The 6,000-nt window shown below is 35.3% G+C and overlaps 1 protein-coding gene across 3 annotated transcripts in view; it reads left to right on the top strand.

Annotated features, from left to right (window-relative positions):
- The first annotated feature begins 3,916 nt into the window (after positions 1 to 3,916).
- Positions 3,917 to 6,000, top strand: part of LOC135833850 (probable multidrug resistance-associated protein lethal(2)03659) — a 60,285-nt gene continuing 58,201 nt past the window's right edge. For 2 of the 3 annotated variants that reach the window (XM_065347652.1, XM_065347653.1), the window contains exon 1: positions 3,918 to 4,178. The gene's annotated coding sequence lies outside the window, so the exon portion shown is untranslated. Of the gene's footprint in view, positions 4,179 to 6,000 lie in introns of all 3 variants that reach the window. The other variant, XM_065347651.1, reaches the window with a different exon arrangement.

Below are 6,000 nucleotides of genomic sequence, written 5' to 3'. Positions count from 1 at the left end.
AGAATAGTTCACATTCAGCTTCGATTTAGAAATTTTCCAAATTGTATTTGATACCAAAATTTGGATGTATGTATATATATACCCAATTTCGCATTCTTGTATGATTGGTATGTTGAAAAAGTTTGAAGACTAACTGAATGAAATTCTTCATTGACATTTGCTAAGCAGCTAGCAGATTTTTATGCAGTAGGTAGTAAGTACCTACTCCTATTTTTGAATTTCTCATTCCTGCGAGCCTCCCTTTTTTTATGGCATGTGCCTGAGTACTAATGCAATGAAACTAGAATTTTCTTGTACCAAATTCCAGTTGGTTTACTTACTTACCTACAGTGAAAGTTGAATTAGAAGGCATGCGGTGAATTGCGCTTCTAACGTAAGCGGTAATTGGCTCTGGTTATGAGAGTCTGCGATTGCCTGTCTCTCATTTATAGCTGTGCAGTGCCGATGCCGGTGTAAATTGTAAAATGAGAATGAATTTCGTGGCTATGGCGTCGTACCGATGCCGGTGTGCATGATTTTTTACCGGTTCAGCATCGAGTCGAGTCGAGTCGAGTTGAAGCAAAAGCAAACGCCTACCTTGATTGCGTCTGCGACTGTGTCTCGTCTCTTGTTTTTACACTTTTTATGTGTATGTGTTAGGTTAGGTGTTACTATGTGCAGCATCGGAAAGACGTGTTCGCGTTCGGTTCGCGGTCTTTTAAACATCGACTTCGGTAAACAGGGTGAACAGACTCTACATAGAGAGGAGGGTATGTGGTCGACTACTTCCAAGGTTACCTCGCATTCCATTACGTGTGTAAACGATAAAACGAAGCGATGATGATTATAATGATGATGGTGATTACAGTCCATTTCTAGTTTCTATAGGGGAGAACTAGGCTCAGGGTACCTGCCCATTTTTCTTCTTTTTCGGTACAGATTATTCGTTCCTGCACTCTTCTGACCTGACTGTTCGAAGGAACGAACGATTAATAAAGTCTCGTTTACAGGTTAGGGTGAAGTACCTACATAAGTTTAAAATATTGCAAAAGTAAATTATAAAACTGAAATATTCCAATTTTTCTGAAAGAAAAGAATATGACTTGAATTTCCATTACCTACCAGTTTAACAATTTCATTGAAAAACTGCAGAAACGATTTCTTCGGGATTACCCCGACAGACCAGCCTTATGGTTACGCGGTTAGTTGGTATAGGTAGTTAGGTATAGGTACCTACCATGAATTTGATGGCAAAAAGTATTTTTCGTTTATTCCTGTAGTGTTGCCACTACACTTTTCTTCATGATACAATTTTGATATTATTTATACGATGTAGCTCTGCGACCTGGAAGTTGAAAAATTGAAAGATGATAATCAATTGAACAAAAGTTGAGTTTATTATAACTCAGTTTGAGTTCAAGTTGGAAAGTTGTTTTGTACCTATTTTGTTTCACTCACGGTTCACGATTCGTACTGAAATCACTCGTTAGGAGTTTCATTTGAGTTGAAATTTTTCAGTTCGGTTAGTAAACGCAGAGTTTTGTACAAATAAAATAAGCAATCGTCGAGTTGATTCTCGATTCCTATCTGTATCTGAATTCTCGATCAAAATCAGACAAATTGGCATTACAGTTGAATTTTCGAAGGTATCCGATGTATACTTGAAATGGCATTCGAAACTAAAAGTGAATTTCCTTCGTAGACATTTTTCTAATATTATTTGACGTGATTTAAAAGTTTACAATTATTCACAGTGCTCAGGAAGTCAGGATTACATTGCTGCAGACCATTCAAACAATACCACCATCAAAAGCTTCCAATGAATTCATCCGGTCTAGTGAACGCCTACTGTACATTGATATGCATACCGCTTCACATTGAAATTAATAAAAATGCCTAGCGCAACATTACAGGCGTTTCACATGAAAACAATAAGTGATAGTTTACGCATCTTTTTATAAAAAATTAATAATCCAATTATTAGGAGTTTTTTTTTGTTGAAAAAATGAAAAAAGAGGGAATAAAAACACAATATTGGAGTTAGAGCAACCATTCTTGAGTAAATTTTTCTTTGTATTGATAATTTTATTACATATTCATCTTTGATCTCGTGTAATCACCTTGTAAAAACTTGGGTTGGTTGAGTTCATATTAATCCCAACTTTTCTAACGATAAAATCGATTGAGGACTATCTGAAAAATTTTTCTTTTATGGGATAATCATCGTCATTTATATTCCCAACTTCCAAGGAAGTGAAGTGACCTCAGTGTGTTGTGGTTTTTTGATGAAGTTGATTTCTAATTTTATTCAGTAAGAATTGGTCGCATAATTTTTCAGGGTACTTTCTAACAGGTAGCAAAACTAGTGAATTTAGTCAAAAAGGTAGTGAAAAAAAATGGAAAAATTCAAATGCGTTCCTTTTTTTCCATGTTTAGGTATTCGTTGTGTTATTTTCTTAAAACGTATGTACTTAATGCGTTCATTTGTGTTGTTTTTTTTTGAAAATTTTCCCGTGAAAAATTCAATTTTTAAAATTTGTGTGGGGGGAAGGTGAGTGGAGAGCTTTCTGTGATTAAAAAAAAGTAGTGAAAAAATAATGATAAGAAAAACCTAATCCAGTAATCCTGTACAGAATATTTCACGGAGTGATGCCGAATCAAGAGTATTTAAAATCCCTTTAATTCTGTTTGGTTTATTTGCTCGGTTTTTACTTTTTGTTTTTTTGATTAGCAAATTGATGATTGGAAATGAATAATTATTAGATATGAATCGTCAAGTTGAGTTGAATCTCTTCAATTTTAAACGCATGTCGTTTTCGGTTTTTGACATAAGTATGTTGTGGAAAATGGAAATTTATGTTGTCTTGTAAAGATTAAATAGTATAATTAAAATTATATACTTTTTGTGCATCAGATTTGCAAAAAGCAAAATTGATCGAGATTTATTTAAAATAAAAATTGAAAAATAAAATTTTTTTAAAAGATTCAACTCAATATTTACGTTAGTTATATCATCATCCCAATTTAGTCTCAGTCCCAATGTTATGTTATGTTCAATTATCGTCTGACGACGACGAGTCATCAAACTTTTGTAATTAATTTTCTCTCTTCCTTAGTTCTTTACTCTAATGTCTCTAGTTACTGTTTTGAAAATGCATGTTGATTGTTGTGTAATGGATTAATGAAAACGCGAAAAATATGTATTACAAAATCATTCAGAAGTTGAGTAGCCGAATTAAACGAATTACTTTTGTTACTTGAAGAATTTAGCAATTTACCCATCCAACGGACAACGTTGAAAAATGATTTAATTTTTTTAAAAATTTTCTCGTTACGTCGTTACATCACATCTCATGAATTTGATACCGATACCCGTACCCATATTTGCTCCAGAACGTCACGGTTTATTTTTTTCTATGGAAACCGAATACTTGCCACCCGACTGCAATGGAACATGGATATTGGATGGAGAACTGGAAAGTGGATTGGAAAGGAGTTGACCGGCTGACGGAAGGACAACAAAGGAAATGAACAGTGCCAACAGTGGAACACCTGTGAAATGACTGAAATAAGTGTGACACAGTCACATTGCCCGTTGCCGTTACTGGGTATGGCCTATGGGTAATCCCCTGATCGCGAATTTTCTTAATGATTTCTAATTTCTATCCCATTGCCTCTACAAAATATAAGCTGATGATCGTCGATCGATTTAATGAACATTGTACGTAATACGTAAACGTAATCTACGTAATGAAATCGGTTCGGTCACAATGAGATTAGCAAACAAATGAAAAATGACATACATACTTGCAGTTTTTATTTCACTTTATTTAAATTAAAGTAAAAAGAATCTCGATATCTGTTTTATCTACTATTATCAGTGAAGTGACCTTGATCATTCGGTTGGTGTTTGGCGCAGTTCGCCAGTTCGCTTCACGTGTTCGGTATTGGCGAATACTCTGAAAAAATGTTCATTGTACGGTGGAATAGTGGAGTAAAATCGGTCCGCGTACAGTAACAGTAGTAACAGTTGAGTTGAGCGTTGTGTATGTGTTATAATTCATTTCATTTCATTCGTAGTGTGGTGAAGGACGTGAATGGTTAGCGGTGACAGTTTCGCTGAGTGACCGGTGTTGTATTTTTTTTTTCGAGCAGTAATGACAGTTGTTTGGGTTTTACCTCACTGATTGAGCAAACTGGTTAGTACTTAATGAAATTTATTATTCGCTAATTTGTTATTGAAATTATTTAATCAACGACGTTTACTAATCGTACTCGAGCGTATCAGCAGCGTACCGATGCATTTTCATTGTTATTTTTCTTTTTACTTTCCTTTTTCTCATTTTTCGCAAATGGTACTGGTAAGGTTATTCTCGTTGGTATGTCAGTTAGAGTTAAAAATGTAAAAATGCATTTTCGCGATACGCGACTCGTCGGTTTTCAGTCATTTCCGATGCATGATATGATGACTGATGTGATAATACGCGGATATTTTTATCACCGCGTAATGTAATCCGTAACTCCGTACGTCAACGGTCAAATTCATTTCACCCTTTTCACCATGCTGGAAAGTGGACTACTCGTCACAATTTCTGAAATTCTCGTTGGTGGTTGGATAATCTACAGAAAGAGGCATGTGATTTTGTATTACGGTTTACGGTCTGCTCTGCTCAGCTGTTCTCATCGTTGGAGAAGGTTGGAGTAGGTTAGTTGATGTTAGCAACGCCTTTGGCCCGTATGAAATTGGAATTTATGTGTTGTACTTTTGATTTTGATCGTGTTTTTTCGTTAAGGTGTACTGAAAATTTTGATAATGTTGGAATTGTTGGATGTCTTATTCGTTTTCGAAAAGCCCATCAAATTGCCCCCGGCTCCGACCATATTATACTTACTTACCCTCTTACGTCTTACCCTATTTACTTTGATTTCCTCAGTTTCATCTGTGATTAGGTATATAACTTATAAGCCATAGTTTAATTAACGATAATCATAATCTAAATCACATGTTTCGAGGAAAAGATGCAGTCGATCTTCTTATCTCTCGATACGTTGATAAGATCTCGACTAAACCTTACCCAATGCTTAAGGTTCTGTCATCTACAGGATGCCTGATCAATTCGAAGCACTCCTGTAAGTAAATTTCTGCGGAAGAAAAATCGTCAGGGTAATATTTCCGAGTGCAAATAATTGACTAATAACGGTAAGTACAGGGTGTCGTGTCCAAGAATAAGGGATTTTGATGTCAGATTTTATATATAAAAAAAAGAGAGAGAAAATGCCGCGCTTAAAAATTGGAAAATTGAATAGGCGTTTGAGTGATTGTTTCAATGATACACGAGAAAAGCTTTTATTTTGCATTGAAACAGTAACTTAAACGCACATTTTTTTGATTTAGTAAGGTATTATTCAATTTTTTAATTTTGACTCGGGGAATTTTTTTTCCATTTTCGTCCATCAAAACATTAAAACTTCTCATTCTTGGACACCCTGTACATTCTTTATGTTGGTTAACGTGACAATTTTGGTGAAAGTGTGGCAGTACTCTGAAGTGCTGAACCGAGGGTAACGAGTGAGTGCGATACAATGAGCTCCTTTTTTACATAAGTATTCTGAAAAGTAAAAAAGGTGTGACTGTCTACTAGTCGCGAAAAGTCACGAAATCGACTAAAAATATAACAAAGGTCGAAGTCAGTCACGAATTTTTTCAAAATTTCTGGAAATCATCGAGTTTTTGGAAAAATTCTATTTCGTTTGTTCTGTATTTGTCGATTCATTAATTTACGAAAACTTTGGCCCTCGCTTTAAGGCTCCAAATTTCGAGGAGAGGGTCTTGAAATCAACATAGATTTTTTTTTGGAAAATTGTTCGATTTGAGCCAGTGTCCCGAAAATGGGGAAGGGAGGGTGGAGCCGCCTATAGTAATACTATAGGTCTAGGTAGGGCATTTTTCGAGTGCACCCGAGGAAAATTTCAAAAATATCAAAAATGACCATAAACACTTCAGGCATCCTAGCGTGGATA

Source organism: Planococcus citri, chromosome 2 (genome assembly GCF_950023065.1).
Source record: "Planococcus citri chromosome 2, ihPlaCitr1.1, whole genome shotgun sequence".
In the NCBI taxonomy this organism is placed as follows: Eukaryota; Metazoa; Arthropoda; class Insecta; order Hemiptera; family Pseudococcidae; genus Planococcus; species Planococcus citri.
The sequence above is the reverse complement of the archived record's forward strand: the minus strand, read 5'-3'. Positions and strand labels throughout refer to the sequence as shown.